The following is a 16,624-nucleotide window of genomic DNA, read 5'->3' as shown; positions in this document are numbered from 1 at the left end:
TCAACTTCTAGACCCTGCGCTTTTATTGTGAGAGGCAGTCCATTATTCTATTCCTATTACCAGTCAAGCTCATCTCTTCTTTTGGCCAGGTCACACAGCTCCAAGTTTATAATGTGCTGTTGCACACAAATTGGAGGGAGTTTAAAATTTACAGACAGTTGCAACTATGAAGATTATTGAATTTTAGCAAGCGTCAAAGATGCACAGCCGAGGCAATTAAGGAAATTAAATGTGTGCATGATCTGCCCCTATCTCTGAGGTTGATTGAATGTCTTTCAAATGGAAAGTCAGTCACTCAGCTCACTGACATGTGAGGGCATCTCCTGAATGGCCTTCCAGACAAAGTCAGCAAATAGGTGCATTTGCAAGGTTCGCTATGGCAGAATTGAGTGTTTGTCTGAAATTGCAATGCAAGGAGGAGGGAAAGCTTTGATCTGCAGTTTGCATCATGAAACGTTGAATTGAAAGTAGCACAGACTCTTGCTATGGAGTTCTGTTAATGGCTCAAAGTCTCACATAGCAGCAACATGCAGAGTGAGATGAAGCGTCAAATCGCTAATGGCATGTGAGAAATAACCAGAAAAGAACAACTGCACGTGGCCTCTCCTTCGATAGCTCAGCTGGTAGAGCGGAGGACTGTAGATCATTCAAACTGACATCCTTAGGTCGCTGGTTCAATTCCAGCTCAAAGGAAGCTCCCCTTCCCTTTTTCAACAAACAACATTCCAAGCGCAACTAAACGCATGACACCCATTCAAACTCTTCTCTTTACATTACTCCTTCGCATATTCATCTACAGGTGCAACAGCCCTTCTTTTCATTTTTCAAAACGCCCAGAACCTGGATCTTTGCATTCTCTTCGGCACCTGCTGGTCACCAGGGTATTCCTTTCACTACAATGCATCCAAACTCCCAGAACACAATTCAAAGTACAAGTAGACATCTGTCAGTCGGACACACCTCCTCATTGCCCCTGCACAGTCATCCCAGCAGCAACTTTCAGCTCGTGTCTAATTCAATCCACATCATTGCACTTTCGGCTGCTACTGTCATCATCTAAATTGAAATCCCTTCAAATGAAGCTCACTCGTTGCTTTGAGGACTTGCTGATGGAGACAAGCGTCTACTGTATGTGGGCAGCAGGCTGACACTAGCAGGACTTCCCTGCTGATCTCCGAGACACATGGAGATAGGTGTGCAGCGTATCCAGTGAAGCAAGTCATTGTGCGTTGTGCCATGATGCTGTGAATTACTTCACCTTCTAGACCCTGCGCTTTTATTGTGAGAGGCAGTCCATAATTCTATTCCTATTACCAGTCAAGCTCACCACTTCTTTTGGCCAGGTCACACAGCTCCAAGTTAAGAATGTGCTGTTGCACACAAATTGGAGGGAGATTAAAATTTACAGACAGTTGCAACTATGAAGATTATTGAATTTTAGCAAGCGTCAAAGATGCACAGCCGAGGCAATTAAGGAAATTAAATGTGTGCATGATCTGCCCCTATCTCTGAGGTTGAATGAATGTCTTTCAAATAGAAAGTCAGTCACTCAGCTCACTGACGTCTAAGGGGTTCTCCTGAATGGCCTTCCAGACAAAGTCAGCAAATAGGTGCATTTGCAAGGTTCGCTAAGGCAGAATTGAGTGTTTGTCTGAAATTGCAATGCAAGGAGGAGGGAAAGCTTTGATCTGCAGTTTGCATCATGAAACGTTGAATTGAAAGTAGCACAGACTCCTGCTATGGAGTTCTGTTAATGGCTCAAAGTCTCACATAGCAGCAACATGCAGAGTGAGATGAAGCGTCAAATCGCTAATGGCATGTGGGAAATAACCAGAAAAGAACACCTGCATGCGACCTCTCCTTCGATAGCTCAGCTGGTAGAGCGGAGGACTGTAGATCATTCAAACTGATATCCCTAGGTCACTGGTTCAATTCTGGCTCGAAGGAAGCTCCCCTTCCCTTTTTCAACAAAAAACATTCCAAGCGCAACTAAACACATGACACCCATTCAAACTCTTCTCTTTACAATACTCCTTTGCATATTCATCTACAGGCGCAGCAGCCCTTCTTTTCATTTTTCAAAACGCCCAGAACCTGGCTCTTTGCATTCTCTTCGGCACCTGCTGGCCACCAGGGTATTCCTTTGGCTACAATGCATCCAAACTCCCAGAACACAATTCAAAGTACAAGTAGAAATCTGTCAGTCGGACACACCTCCTCACTGCCCCTGCACAGTCATCCCAGCAGCAACTTTCAGCTCGTGTCTAATTCAATCCATATCATTGCACTCTTGGCTGCTTCTGACATCATCCGAATTGAAATCCCTTCAGATGAAGCTCACCCGTTGCTTTGAAGACTTGCTGATGGAGACAAGCGTCTACTGTATTTGGGCAGCAGGCTGACACTAGCAGGACTTCCCTGCTGATCTCCGAGCCACTTGGAGATAGGCGTGCAGCGTAGCCAGTGAAGCAAGTCATTGTGCGTTGTGCCATGATGCAGTGAATTACATCAACTTCTAGACCCTGCGCTTTTATTGTGAGAGGCAGTCCATTATTCTATTCCTATTACCAGTCAAGCTCATCTCTTCTTTTGGCCAGGTCACACAGCTCCAAGTTTATAATGTGCTGTTGCACACAAATTGGAGGGAGTTTAAAATTTACAGACAGTTGCAACTATGAAGATTATTGAATTTTAGCAAGCGTCAAAGATGCACAGCCGAGGCAATTAAGGAAATTAAATGTGTGCATGATCTGCCCCTATCTCTGAGGTTGATTGAATGTCTTTCAAATGGAAAGTCAGTCACTCAGCTCACTGACATGTGAGGGCATCTCCTGAATGGCCTTCCAGACAAAGTCAGCAAATAGGTGCATTTGCAAGGTTCGCTATGGCAGAATTGAGTGTTTGTCTGAAATTGCAATGCAAGGAGGAGGGAAAGCTTTGATCTGCAGTTTGCATCATGAAACGTTTCATTGAAAGTAGCACAGACTCTTGCCATGGAGTTCTGTTAATGGCTCAAAGTCTCACATAGCAGCAACATGCAGAGTGAGATGAAGCGTCAAATCGCTAATGGCATGTGAGAAATAACCAGAAAAGAACAACTGCACGTGGCCTCTCCTTCGATAGCTCAGCTGGTAGAGCGGAGGACTGTAGATCATTCAAACTGACATCCTTAGGTCGCTGGTTCAATTCCGGCTCGAAGGAAGCTCCCCTTCCCTTTTTCAACAAACAACATTCCAAGCGCAACTAAACGCATGACACCCATTCAAACTCTTCTCTTTACATTACTCCTTCGCATATTCATCTACAGGTGCAGCAGCCCTTCTTTTCATTTTTCAAAACGCCCAGAACCTGGATCTTTGCATTCTCTTCGGCACCTGCTGGCCACCAGGGTATTCCTTTCACTACAATGCATCCAAACTCCCAGAACACAATTCAAAGTACAAGTAGACATCTGTCAGTCGGACACACCTCCTCATTGCCCCTGCACAGTCATCCCAGCAGCAACTTTCAGCTCGTGTCTAATTCAATCCACATCATTGCACTTTCGGCTGCTACTGTCATCAGGCGAATTGAAATCCCTTCAGATGAAGCTCACCCGTTGCTTTGAGGACTTGCTGATGGAGACAAGCGTCTACTGTATGTGGGCAGCAGGCTGACACTAGCAGGACTTCCCTGCTGATCTCCGAGACACATGGAGATAGGTGTGCAGCGTATCCAGTGAAGCAAGTCATTGTGCGTTGTGCCATGATGCTGTGAATTACTTCACCTTCTAGACCCTGCGCTTTTATTGTGAGAGGCAGTCCATAATTCTATTCCTATTACCAGTCAAGCTCACCACTTCTTTTGGCCAGGTCACACAGCTCCAAGTTAAGAATGTGCTGTTGCACACAAATTGGAGGGAGATTAAAATTTACAGACAGTTGCAACTATGAAGATTATTGAATTTTAGCAAGCGTCAAAGATGCACAGCCGAGGCAATTAAGGAAATTAAATGTGTGCATGATCTGCCCCTATCTCTGAGGTTGAATGAATGTCTTTCAAATAGAAAGTCAGTCACTCAGCTCACTGACGTCTAAGGGGTTCTCCTGAATGGCCTTCCAGACAAAGTCAGCAAATAGGTGCATTTGCAAGGTTCGCTAAGGCAGAATTGAGTGTTTGTCTGAAATTGCAATGCAAGGAGGAGGGAAAGCTTTGATCTGCAGTTTGCATCATGAAACGTTGAATTGAAAGTAGCACAGACTCCTGCTATGGAGTTCTGTTAATGGCTCAAAGTCTCACATAGCAGCAACATGCAGAGTGAGATGAAGCGTCAAATCGCTAATGGCATGTGGGAAATAACCAGAAAACAACACCTGCATGCGACCTCTCCTTCGATAGCTCAGCTGGTAGAGCGGAGGACTGTAGATCATTCAAACTGATATCCCTAGGTCACTGGTTCAATTCTGGCTCGAAGGAAGCTCCCCTTCCCTTTTTCAACAAAAAACATTCCAAGCGCAACTAAACACATGACACCCATTCAAACTCTTCTCTTTACAATACTCCTTTGCATATTCATCTACAGGCGCAGCAGCCCTTCTTTTCATTTTTCAAAACGCCCAGAACCTGGCTCTTTGCATTCTCTTCGGCACCTGCTGGCCACCAGGGTATTCCTTTGGCTACAATGCATCCAAACTCCCAGAACACAATTCAAAGTACAAGTAGAAATCTGTCAGTCGGACACACCTCCTCACTGCCCCTGCACAGTCATCCCAGCAGCAACTTTCAGCTCGTGTCTAATTCAATCCATATCATTGCACTCTTGGCTGCTTCTGACATCATCCGAATTGAAATCCCTTCAGATGAAGCTCACCCGTTGCTTTGAAGACTTGCTGATGGAGACAAGCGTCTACTGTATTTGGGCAGCAGGCTGACACTAGCAGGACTTCCCTGCTGATCTCCGAGCCACTTGGAGATAGGCGTGCAGCGTAGCCAGTGAAGCAAGTCATTGTGCGTTGTGCCATGATGCAGTGAATTACATCAACTTCTAGACCCTGCGCTTTTATTGTGAGAGGCAGTCCATTATTCTATTCCTATTACCAGTCAAGCTCATCTCTTCTTTTGGCCAGGTCACACAGCTCCAAGTTTATAATGTGCTGTTGCACACAAATTGGAGGGAGTTTAAAATTTACAGACAGTTGCAACTATGAAGATTATTGAATTTTAGCAAGCGTCAAAGATGCACAGCCGAGGCAATTAAGGAAATTAAATGTGTGCATGATCTGCCCCTATCTCTGAGGTTGATTGAATGTCTTTCAAATGAAAAGTCAGTCACTCAGCTCACTGACATGTGAGGGCATCTCCTGAATGGCCTTCCAGACAAAGTCAGCAAATAGGTGCATTTGCAAGGTTCGCTATGGCAGAATTGAGTGTTTGTCTGAAATTGCAATGCAAGGAGGAGGGAAAGCTTTGATCTGCAGTTTTGCATCATGAAACGTTTCATTGAAAGTAGCACAGACTCTTGCCATGGAGTTCTGTTAATGGCTCAAAGTCTCACATAGCAGCAACATGCAGAGTGAGATGAAGCGTCAAATCGCTAATGGCATGTGAGAAATAACCAGAAAAGAACAACTGCACGTGGCCTCTCCTTCGATAGCTAAGCTGGTAGAGCGGAGGACTGTAGATCATTCAAACTGACATCCTTAGGTCGCTGGTTCAATTCCGGCTCGAAGGAAGCTCCCCTTCCCTTTTTCAACAAACAACATTCCAAGCGCAACTAAACGCATGACACGCATTCAAACTCTTCTCTTTACATTACTCCTTCGCATATTCATCTACAGGTGCAGCAGCCCTTCTTTTCATTTTTCAAAACGCCCAGAACCTGGATCTTTGCATTCTCTTCGGCACCTGCTGGCCACCAGGGTATTCCTTTCACTACAATGCATCCAAACTCCCAGAACACAATTCAAAGTACAAGTAGACATCTGTCAGTCGGACACACCTCCTCATTGCCCCTGCACAGTCATCCCAGCAGCAACTTTCAGCTCGTGTCTAATTCAATCCACATCATTGCACTTTCGGCTGCTACTGTCATCATCTAAATTGAAATCCCTTCAAATGAAGCTCACCCGTTGCTTTGAGGACTTGCTGATGGAGACAAGCGTCTACTGTATGTGGGCAGCAGGCTGACACTAGCAGGACTTCCCTGCTGATCTCCGAGACACATGGAGATAGGTGTGCAGCGTATCCAGTGAAGCAAGTCATTGTGCGTTGTGCCATGATGCTGTGAATTACTTCACCTTCTAGACCCTGCGCTTTTATTGTGAGAGGCAGTCCATAATTCTATTCCTATTACCAGTCAAGCTCACCACTTCTTTTGGCCAGGTCACACAGCTCCAAGTTAAGAATGTGCTGTTGCACACAAATTGGAGGGAGATTAAAATTTACAGACAGTTGCAACTATGAAGATTATTGAATTTTAGCAAGCGTCAAAGATGCACAGCCGAGGCAATTAAGGAAATTAAATGTGTGCATGATCTGCCCCTATCTCTGAGGTTGAATGAATGTCTTTCAAATAGAAAGTCAGTCACTCAGCTCACTGACGTCTAAGGGGTTCTCCTGAATGGCCTTCCAGACAAAGTCAGCAAATAGGTGCATTTGCAAGGTTCGCTAAGGCAGAATTGAGTGTTTGTCTGAAATTGCAATGCAAGGAGGAGGGAAAGCTTTGATCTGCAGTTTGCATCATGAAACGTTGAATTGAAAGTAGCACAGACTCCTGCTATGGAGTTCTGTTAATGGCTCAAAGTCTCACATAGCAGCAACATGCAGAGTGAGATGAAGCGTCAAATCGCTAATGGCATGTGGGAAATAACCAGAAAAGAACACCTGCATGCGACCTCTCCTTCGATAGCTCAGCTGGTAGAGCGGAGGACTGTAGATCATTCAAACTGATATTCCTAGGTCACTGGTTCAATTCTGGCTCGAAGGAAGCTCCCCTTCCCTTTTTCAACAAAAAACATTCCAAGCGCAACTAAACACATGACACCCATTCAAACTCTTCTCTTTACAATACTCCTTTGCATATTCATCTACAGGCGCAGCAGCCCTTCTTTTCATTTTTCAAAACGCCCAGAACCTGGCTCTTTGCATTCTCTTCGGCACCTGCTGGCCACCAGGGTATTCCTTTGGCTACAATGCATCCAAACTCCCAGAACACAATTCAAAGTACAAGTAGAAATCTGTCAGTCGGACACACCTCCTCACTGCCCCTGCACAGTCATCCCAGCAGCAACTTTCAGCTCGTGTCTAATTCAATCCATATCATTGCACTCTTGGCTGCTTCTGTCATCCTCCAAATTGAAATCCCTTCAGATGAAGCTCACCCGTTGCTTTGAAGACTTGCTGATGGAGACAAGCGTCTACTGTATGTGGACAGCAGGCTGACACTAGCAGGACTTCCCTGCTGATCTCCGAGCCACTTGGAGATAGGCGTGCAGCGTAGCCAGTGAAGCAAGTCATTGTGCGTTGTGCCATGATGCAGTGAATTACATCAACTTCTAGACCCTGCGCTTTTATTGTGAGAGGCAGTCCATTATTCTATTCCTATTACCAGTCAAGCTCATCTCTTCTTTTGGCCAGGTCACACAGCTCCAAGTTTATAATGTGCTGTTGCACACAAATTGGAGGGAGTTTAAAATTTACAGACAGTTGCAACTATGAAGATTATTGAATTTTAGCAAGCGTCAAAGATGCACAGCCGAGGCAATTAAGGAAATTAAATGTGTGCATGATCTGCCCCTATCTCTGAGGTTGATTGAATGTCTTTCAAATGGAAAGTCAGTCACTCAGCTCACTGACATGTGAGGGCATCTCCTGAATGGCCTTCCAGACAAAGTCAGCAAATAGGTGCATTTGCAAGGTTCGCTATGGCAGAATTGAGTGTTTGTCTGAAATTGCAATGCAAGGAGGAGGGAAAGCTTTGATCTGCAGTTTGCATCATGAAACGTTTCATTGAAAGTAGCACAGACTCTTGCTATGGAGTTCTGTTAATGGCTCAAAGTCTCACATAGCAGCAACATGCAGAGTGAGATGAAGCGTCAAATCGCTAATGGCATGTGAGAAATAACCAGAAAAGAACAACTGCACGTGGCCTCTCCTTCGATAGCTCAGCTGGTAGAGCGGAGGACTGTAGATCATTCAAACTGACATCCTTAGGTCGCTGGTTCAATTCCGGCTCGAAGGAAGCTCCCCTTCCCTTTTTCAACAAACAACATTCCAAGCGCAACTAAACGCATGACACCCATTCAAACTCTTCTCTTTACATTACTCCTTCGCATATTCATCTACAGGTGCAGCAGCCCTTCTTTTCATTTTTCAAAACGCCCAGAACCTGGATCTTTGCATTCTCTTCGGCACCTGCTGGCCACCAGGGTATTCCTTTCACTACAATGCATCCAAACTCCCAGAACACAATTCAAAGTACAAGTAGAAATCTGTCAGTCGGACACACCTCCTCACTGCCCCTGCACAGTCATCCCAGCAGCAACTTTCAGCTCGTGTCTAATTCAATCCATATCATTGCACTCTTGGCTGCTTCTGTCATCCTCCAAATTGAAATCCCTTCAGATGAAGCTCACCCGTTGCTTTGAAGACTTGCTGATGGAGACAAGCGTCTACTGTATGTGGACAGCAGGCTGACACTAGCAGGACTTCCCTGCTGATCTCCGAGCCACTTGGAGATAGGCGTGCAGCGTAGCCAGTGAAGCAAGTCATTGTGCGTTGTGCCATGATGCAGTGAATTACATCAACTTCTAGACCCTGCGCTTTTATTGTGAGAGGCAGTCCATTATTCTATTCCTATTACCAGTCAAGCTCATCTCTTCTTTTGGCCAGGTCACACAGCTCCAAGTTTATAATGTGCTGTTGCACACAAATTGGAGGGAGTTTAAAATTTACAGACAGTTGCAACTATGAAGATTATTGAATTTTAGCAAGCGTCAAAGATGCACAGCCGAGGCAATTAAGGAAATTAAATGTGTGCATGATCTGCCCCTATCTCTGAGGTTGATTGAATGTCTTTCAAATGGAAAGTCAGTCACTCAGCTCACTGACATGTGAGGGCATCTCCTGAATGGCCTTCCAGACAAAGTCAGCAAATAGGTGCATTTGCAAGGTTCGCTATGGCAGAATTGAGTGTTTGTCTGAAATTGCAATGCAAGGAGGAGGGAAAGCTTTGATCTGCAGTTTGCATCATGAAACGTTTCATTGAAAGTAGCACAGACTCTTGCTATGGAGTTCTGTTAATGGCTCAAAGTCTCACATAGCAGCAACATGCAGAGTGAGATGAAGCGTCAAATCGCTAATGGCATGTGAGAAATAACCAGAAAAGAACAACTGCACGTGGCCTCTCCTTCGATAGCTCAGCTGGTAGAGCGGAGGACTGTAGATCATTCAAACTGACATCCTTAGGTCGCTGGTTCAATTCCGGCTCGAAGGAAGCTCCCCTTCCCTTTTTCAACAAACAACATTCCAAGCGCAACTAAACGCATGACACGCATTCAAACTCTTCTCTTTACATTACTCCTTCGCATATTCATCTACAGGTGCAGCAGCCCTTCTTTTCATTTTTCAAAACGCCCAGAACCTGGATCTTTGCATTCTCTTCGGCACCTGCTGGCCACCAGGGTATTCCTTTCACTACAATGCATCCAAACTCCCAGAACACAATTCAAAGTACAAGTAGACATCTGTCAGTCGGACACACCTCCTCATTGCCCCTGCACAGTCATCCCAGCAGCAACTTTCAGCTCGTGTCTAATTCAATCCACATCATTGCACTTTCGGCTGCTACTGTCATCATCTAAATTGAAATCCCTTCAAATGAAGCTCACCCGTTGCTTTGAGGACTTGCTGATGGAGACAAGCGTCTACTGTATGTGGGCAGCAGGCTGACACTAGCAGGACTTCCCTGCTGATCTCCGAGACACATGGAGATAGGTGTGCAGCGTATCCAGTGAAGCAAGTCATTGTGCGTTGTGCCATGATGCTGTGAATTACTTCACCTTCTAGACCCTGCGCTTTTATTGTGAGAGGCAGTCCATAATTCTATTCCTATTACCAGTCAAGCTCACCACTTCTTTTGGCCAGGTCACACAGCTCCAAGTTAAGAATGTGCTGTTGCACACAAATTGGAGGGAGATTAAAATTTACAGACAGTTGCAACTATGAAGATTATTGAATTTTAGCAAGCGTCAAAGATGCACAGCCGAGGCAATTAAGGAAATTAAATGTGTGCATGATCTGCCCCTATCTCTGAGGTTGAATGAATGTCTTTCAAATAGAAAGTCAGTCACTCAGCTCACTGACGTCTAAGGGGTTCTCCTGAATGGCCTTCCAGACAAAGTCAGCAAATAGGTGCATTTGCAAGGTTCGCTAAGGCAGAATTGAGTGTTTGTCTGAAATTGCAATGCAAGGAGGAGGGAAAGCTTTGATCTGCAGTTTGCATCATGAAACGTTGAATTGAAAGTAGCACAGACTCCTGCTATGGAGTTCTGTTAATGGCTCAAAGTCTCACATAGCAGCAACATGCAGAGTGAGATGAAGCGTCAAATCGCTAATGGCATGTGCGAAATAACCAGAAAAGAACACCTGCATCCGACCTCTCCTTCGATAGCTCAGCTGGTAGAGCGGAGGACTGTAGATCATTCAAACTAATATCCCTAGGTCACTGGTTCAATTCTGGCTCGAAGGAAGCTCCCCTTCCCTTTTTCAACAAAAAACATTCCAAGCGCAACTAAACACATGACACCCATTCAAACTCTTCTCTTTACAATACTCCTTTGCATATTCATCTACAGGCGCAGCAGCCCTTCTTTTCATTTTTCAAAACGCCCAGAACCTGGCTCTTTGCATTCTCTTCGGCACCTGCTGGCCACCAGGGTATTCCTTTGGCTACAATGCATCCAAACTCCCAGAACACAATTCAAAGTACAAGTAGAAATCTGTCAGTCGGACACACCTCCTCACTGCCCCTGCACAGTCATCCCAGCAGCAACTTTCAGCTCGTGTCTAATTCAATCCATATCATTGCACTCTTGGCTGCTTCTGACATCATCCGAATTGAAATCCCTTCAGATGAAGCTCACCCGTTGCTTTGAAGACTTGCTGATGGAGACAAGCGTCTACTGTATTTGGGCAGCAGGCTGACACTAGCAGGACTTCCCTGCTGATCTCCGAGCCACTTGGAGATAGGCGTGCAGCGTAGCCAGTGAAGCAAGTCATTGTGCGTTGTGCCATGATGCAGTGAATTACATCAACTTCTAGACCCTGCGCTTTTATTGTGAGAGGCAGTCCATTATTCTATTCCTATTACCAGTCAAGCTCATCTCTTCTTTTGGCCAGGTCACACAGCTCCAAGTTTATAATGTGCTGTTGCACACAAATTGGAGGGAGTTTAAAATTTACAGACAGTTGCAACTATGAAGATTATTGAATTTTAGCAAGCGTCAAAGATGCACAGCCGAGGCAATTAAGGAAATTAAATGTGTGCATGATCTGCCCCTATCTCTGAGGTTGATTGAATGTCTTTCAAATGGAAAGTCAGTCACTCAGCTCACTGACATGTGAGGGCATCTCCTGAATGGCCTTCCAGACAAAGTCAGCAAATAGGTGCATTTGCAAGGTTCGCTATGGCAGAATTGAGTGTTTGTCTGAAATTGCAATGCAAGGAGGAGGGAAAGCTTTGATCTGCAGTTTGCATCATGAAACGTTTCATTGAAAGTAGCACAGACTCTTGCTATGGAGTTCTGTTAATGGCTCAAAGTCTCACATAGCAGCAACATGCAGAGTGAGATGAAGCGTCAAATCGCTAATGGCATGTGGGAAATAACCAGAAAAGAACACCTGCACGCGACCTCTCCTTCGATAGCTCAGCTGGTAGAGCGGAGGACTGTAGATCATTCAAACTGACATCCCTAGGTCACTGGTTCAATTCTGGCTCGAAGGAAGCTCCCCTTCCCTTTTTCAACAAAAAACATTCCAAGCGCAACTAAACACATGACACCCATTCAAACTCTTCTCTTTACAATACTCCTTTGCATATTCATCTACAGGCGCAGCAGCCCTTCTTTTCATTTTTCAAAACGCCCAGAACCTGGCTCTTTGCATTCTCTTCGGCACCTGCTGGCCACCAGGGTATTCCTTTGGCTACAATGCATCCAAACTCCCAGAACACAATTCAAAGTACAAGTAGAAATCTGTCAGTCGGACACACCTCCTCACTGCCCCTGCACAGTCATCCCAGCAGCAACTTTCAGCTCGTGTCTAATTCAATCCATATCATTGCACTCTTGGCTGCTTCTGTCATCCTCCAAATTGAAATCCCTTCAGATGAAGCTCACCCGTTGCTTTGAAGACTTGCTGATGGAGACAAGCGTCTACTGTATGTGGACAGCAGGCTGACACTAGCAGGACTTCCCTGCTGATCTCCGAGCCACTTGGAGATAGGTGTGCAGCGTAGCCAGTGAAGCAAGTCATTGTGCGTTGTGCCATGATGCAGTGAATTACTTCAACTTCTAGACCCTGCGCTTTTATTGTGAGAGGCAGTCCACTATTCTATTCCTATTACCAGTCAAGCTCACCTCTTCTTTTGGCCAGGTCACAGAGCTCCAAGTTAAGAATGTGCTGCTGCACACAAATTGGAGGGAGATTAAAATTTACAGACAGTTGCAACTATGAAGATTATTGAATTTTAGAAAGCGTCAAAGATGCACAGCCGAGGCAATTAAGGAAATTAAATGTGTGCATGATCTGCCCCTATCTCTGAGGTTGATTGAATGTCTTTCAAATGGAAAGTCAGTCACTCAGCTCACTGACATGTGAGGGCATCTCCTGAATGGCCTTCCAGACAAAGTCAGCAAATAGGTGCATTTGCAAGGTTCGCTATGGCAGAATTGAGTGTTTGTCTGAAATTGCAATGCAAGGAGGAGGGAAAGCTTTGATCTGCAGTTTGCATCATGAAACGTTTCATTGAAAGTAGCACAGACTCTTGCTATGGAGTTCTGTTAATGGCTCAAAGTCTCACATAGCAGCAACATGCAGAGTGAGATGAAGCGTCAAATCGCTAATGGCATGTGAGAAATAACCAGAAAAGAACAACTGCGCGTGGCCTCTCCTTCGATAGCTCAGCTGGTAGAGTGGAGGACTGTAGATCATTCAAACTGACATCCTTAGGTCGCTGGTTCAATTCCGGCTCGAAGGAAGCTCCCCTTCCCTTTTTCAACAAACAACATTCCAAGCGCAACTAAACGCATGACACGCATTCAAACTCTTCTCTTTACATTACTCCTTCGCATATTCATCTACAGGTGCAGCAGCCCTTCTTTTCATTTTTCAAAACGCCCAGAACCTGGATCTTTGCATTCTCTTCGGCACCTGCTGGCCACCAGGGTATTCCTTTCACTACAATGCATCCAAACTCCCAGAACACAATTCAAAGTACAAGTAGACATCTGTCAGTCGGACACACCTCCTCATTGCCCCTGCACAGTCATCCCAGCAGCAACTTTCAGCTCGTGTCTAATTCAATCCACATCATTGCACTTTCGGCTGCTACTGTCATCATCTAAATTGAAATCCCTTCAAATGAAGCTCACCCGTTGCTTTGAGGACTTGCTGATGGAGACAAGCGTCTACTGTATGTGGGCAGCAGGCTGACACTAGCAGGACTTCCCTGCTGATCTCCGAGACACATGGAGATAGGTGTGCAGCGTATCCAGTGAAGCAAGTCATTGTGCGTTGTGCCATGATGCTGTGAATTACTTCACCTTCTAGACCCTGCGCTTTTATTGTGAGAGGCAGTCCATAATTCTATTCCTATTACCAGTCAAGCTCACCACTTCTTTTGGCCAGGTCACACAGCTCCAAGTTAAGAATGTGCTGTTGCACACAAATTGGAGGGAGATTAAAATTTACAGACAGTTGCAACTATGAAGATTATTGAATTTTAGCAAGCGTCAAAGATGCCCAGCCGAGGCAATTAAGGAAATTAAATGTGTGCATGATCTGCCCCTATCTCTGAGGTTGAATGAATGTCTTTCAAATAGAAAGTCAGTCACTCAGCTCACTGACGTCTAAGGGGTTCTCCTGAATGGCCTTCCAGACAAAGTCAGCAAATAGGTGCATTTGCAAGGTTCGCTAAGGCAGAATTGAGTGTTTGTCTGAAATTGCAATGCAAGGAGGAGGGAAAGCTTTGATCTGCAGTTTGCATCATGAAACGTTGAATTGAAAGTAGCACAGACTCCTGCTATGGAGTTCTGTTAATGGCTCAAAGTCTCACATAGCAGCAACATGCAGAGTGAGATGAAGCGTCAAATCGCTAATGGCATGTGGGAAATAACCAGAAAAGAACACCTCCATGCGACCTCTCCTTCGATAGCTCAGCTGGTAGAGCGGAGGACTGTAGATCATTCAAACTGATATCCCTAGGTCACTGGTTCAATTCTGGCTCGAAGGAAGCTCCCCTTCCCTTTTTCAACAAAAAACATTCCAAGCGCAACTAAACACATGACACCCATTCAAACTCTTCTCTTTACAATACTCCTTTGCATATTCATCTACAGGCGCAGCAGCCCTTCTTTTCATTTTTCAAAACGCCCAGAACCTGGCTCTTTGCATTCTCTTCGGCACCTGCTGGCCACCAGGGTATTCCTTTGGCTACAATGCATCCAAACTCCCAGAACACAATTCAAAGTACAAGTAGAAATCTGTCAGTCGGACACACCTCCTCACTGCCCCTGCACAGTCATCCCAGCAGCAACTTTCAGCTCGTGTCTAATTCAATCCATATCATTGCACTCTTGGCTGCTTCTGACATCATCCGAATTGAAATCCCTTCAGATGAAGCTCACCCGTTGCTTTGAAGACTTGCTGATGGAGACAAGCGTCTACTGTATTTGGGCAGCAGGCTGACACTAGCAGGACTTCCCTGCTGATCTCCGAGCCACTTGGAGATAGGCGTGCAGCGTAGCCAGTGAAGCAAGTCATTGTGCGTTGTGCCATGATGCAGTGAATTACATCAACTTCTAGACCCTGCGCTTTTATTGTGAGAGGCAGTCCATTATTCTATTCCTATTACCAGTCAAGCTCATCTCTTCTTTTGGCCAGGTCACACAGCTCCAAGTTTATAATGTGCTGTTGCACACAAATTGGAGGGAGTTTAAAATTTACAGACAGTTGCAACTATGAAGATTATTGAATTTTAGCAAGCGTCAAAGATGCACAGCCGAGGCAATTAAGGAAATTAAATGTGTGCATGATCTGCCCCTATCTCTGAGGTTGATTGAATGTCTTTCAAATGGAAAGTCAGTCACTCAGCTCACTGACATGTGAGGGCATCTCCTGAATGGCCTTCCAGACAAAGTCAGCAAATAGGTGCATTTGCAAGGTTCGCTATGGCAGAATTGAGTGTTTGTCTGAAATTGCAATGCAAGGAGGAGGGAAAGCTTTGATCTGCAGTTTGCATCATGAAACGTTTCATTGAAAGTAGCACAGACTCTTGCTATGGAGTTCTGTTAATGGCTCAAAGTCTCACATAGCAGCAACATGCAGAGTGAGATGAAGCGTCAAATCGCTAATGGCATGTGAGAAATAACCAGAAAAGAACAACTGCGCGTTTCCTCTCCTTCGATAGCTCAGCTGGTAGAGCGGAGGACTGTAGATCATTCAAACTGACATCCTTAGGTCGCTGGTTCAATTCCGGCTCGAAGGAAGCTCCCCTTCCCTTTTTCAACAAACAACATTCCAAGCGCAACTAAACGCATGACACGCATTCAAACTCTTCTCTTTACATTACTCCTTCGCATATTCATCTACAGGTGCAGCAGCCCTTCTTTTCATTTTTCAAAACGCCCAGAACCTGGATCTTTGCATTCTCTTCGGCACCTGCTGGCCACCAGGGTATTCCTTTCACTACAATGCATCCAAACTCCCAGAACACAATTCAAAGTACAAGTAGACATCTGTCAGTCGGACACACCTCCTCATTGCCCCTGCACAGTCATCCCAGCAGCAACTTTCAGCTCGTGTCTAATTCAATCCACATCATTGCACTTTCGGCTGCTACTGTCATCATCTAAATTGAAATCCCTTCAAATGAAGCTCACCCGTTGCTTTGAGGACTTGCTGATGGAGACAAGCGTCTACTGTATGTGGGCAGCAGGCTGACACTAGCAGGACTTCCCTGCTGATCTCCGAGACACATGGAGATAGGTGTGCAGCGTATCCAGTGAAGCAAGTCATTGTGCGTTGTGCCATGATGCTGTGAATTACTTCACCTTCTAGACCCTGCGCTTTTATTGTGAGAGGCAGTCCATAATTCTATTCCTATTACCAGTCAAGCTCACCACTTCTTTTGGCCAGGTCACACAGCTCCAAGTTAAGAATGTGCTGTTGCACACAAATTGGAGGGAGATTAAAATTTACAGACAGTTGCAACTATGAAGATTATTGAATTTTAGCAAGCGTCAAAGATGCACAGCCGAGGCAATTAAGGAAATTAAATGTGTGCATGATCTGCCCCTATCTCTGAGGTTGAATGAATGTCTTTCAAATAGAAAGTCAGTCACTCAGCTCACTGACGTCTAAGGGGTTC

The 16,624-nt window shown here is 45.2% G+C and overlaps 7 non-coding genes across 7 annotated transcripts; all 7 read left to right on the top strand.

Moving 5' to 3' along the window:
* Nucleotides 1–605: 605 nt before the first annotated feature.
* trnay-gua (transfer RNA tyrosine (anticodon GUA)) lies at nucleotides 606–693 on the top strand. Its single transcript is given in 2 exon segments — nucleotides 606–642; nucleotides 658–693. It is a non-coding gene; the product is annotated as a tRNA-Tyr (tRNA).
* A 2,420-nt stretch (nucleotides 694–3,113) lies between these two features.
* trnay-gua (transfer RNA tyrosine (anticodon GUA)) lies at nucleotides 3,114–3,201 on the top strand. The gene is given in 2 exon segments: nucleotides 3,114–3,150; nucleotides 3,166–3,201. It is a non-coding gene; the product is annotated as a tRNA-Tyr (tRNA).
* Nucleotides 3,202–5,622: 2,421 nt separating this feature from the next.
* trnay-gua (transfer RNA tyrosine (anticodon GUA)) lies at nucleotides 5,623–5,710 on the top strand. The gene is given in 2 exon segments: nucleotides 5,623–5,659; nucleotides 5,675–5,710. It is a non-coding gene; the product is annotated as a tRNA-Tyr (tRNA).
* Nucleotides 5,711–8,130: 2,420 nt separating this feature from the next.
* Nucleotides 8,131–8,218, top strand: trnay-gua (transfer RNA tyrosine (anticodon GUA)). The gene is given in 2 exon segments: nucleotides 8,131–8,167; nucleotides 8,183–8,218. It is a non-coding gene; the product is annotated as a tRNA-Tyr (tRNA).
* A 1,166-nt stretch (nucleotides 8,219–9,384) lies between these two features.
* On the top strand, nucleotides 9,385–9,472 carry trnay-gua (transfer RNA tyrosine (anticodon GUA)). The gene is given in 2 exon segments: nucleotides 9,385–9,421; nucleotides 9,437–9,472. It is a non-coding gene; the product is annotated as a tRNA-Tyr (tRNA).
* A 3,674-nt stretch (nucleotides 9,473–13,146) lies between these two features.
* Nucleotides 13,147–13,234, top strand: trnay-gua (transfer RNA tyrosine (anticodon GUA)). The gene is given in 2 exon segments: nucleotides 13,147–13,183; nucleotides 13,199–13,234. It is a non-coding gene; the product is annotated as a tRNA-Tyr (tRNA).
* Nucleotides 13,235–15,654: 2,420 nt separating this feature from the next.
* Nucleotides 15,655–15,742, top strand: trnay-gua (transfer RNA tyrosine (anticodon GUA)). The gene is given in 2 exon segments: nucleotides 15,655–15,691; nucleotides 15,707–15,742. It is a non-coding gene; the product is annotated as a tRNA-Tyr (tRNA).
* Nucleotides 15,743–16,624: the final 882 nt, after the last annotated feature.

Source organism: Scyliorhinus torazame, chromosome 11 (genome assembly GCF_047496885.1).
Source record: "Scyliorhinus torazame isolate Kashiwa2021f chromosome 11, sScyTor2.1, whole genome shotgun sequence".
NCBI classification, from domain to species: Eukaryota; Metazoa; Chordata; class Chondrichthyes; order Carcharhiniformes; family Scyliorhinidae; genus Scyliorhinus; species Scyliorhinus torazame.
The sequence above is the reverse complement of the archived record's forward strand: the minus strand, read 5'-3'. Positions and strand labels throughout refer to the sequence as shown.